This window comes from Piliocolobus tephrosceles, chromosome 3, assembly GCF_002776525.5.
Source record: "Piliocolobus tephrosceles isolate RC106 chromosome 3, ASM277652v3, whole genome shotgun sequence".
NCBI classification, from domain to species: Eukaryota; Metazoa; Chordata; class Mammalia; order Primates; family Cercopithecidae; genus Piliocolobus; species Piliocolobus tephrosceles.
This window is the reverse complement of record NC_045436.1, coordinates 182,668,622-182,669,171: the sequence shown is the minus strand read 5'-3', so window position 1 is coordinate 182,669,171 and position 550 is coordinate 182,668,622.

Here is a 550-nt window from a genome sequence, read left to right as displayed (position 1 = left end):
TGCCCCACCCCTGTATCTTTTCTTTATTTTTTTAGAGGCAGGGTCTTGTTCTGTTGCCCAGGCTGTTCTTGAACTCCTGAGCTCAGGTGATCTTCCCAGCTCAGCCTTCGAGTGGCTGGAGCCGAGGCCCACACCACCATTCCTGGCTATCTTTCAAAAATTAATTTTAATTTTAATTTTTGTAGAGATGGGGACCCCTTGTGTTGCTCAGGCTGGGATGCCCATCGTTTGAATTCATGTCCTTTCTCTTCTGTTTGGCCAGAAACCCCTGAGGCTCGACTGCCTCTTAAAGGCAAATCATCTGAGAAACAGGCAAGCCCCTTCTCTCTCTCTCTCCCCTCCCTCCCTCCCTTCCTTCCTTCCCTCCTTCCTTCCTTCTTTCTTTCTTTTTCTTTCCTTTTTTCCTTTCTCTCTCTCCTTCCTTCCTCCCTCCCTCCCTTTCTCTTTCTTTCCATAATTTATCTTTCTGTCTCCTTCCTTCCTTCCGTCCCTCCCTCCTTTTCTCTTTCTTTCTTTCTTTCTTTCTTTCTTTCTTTCTTTCTTTCTTTCT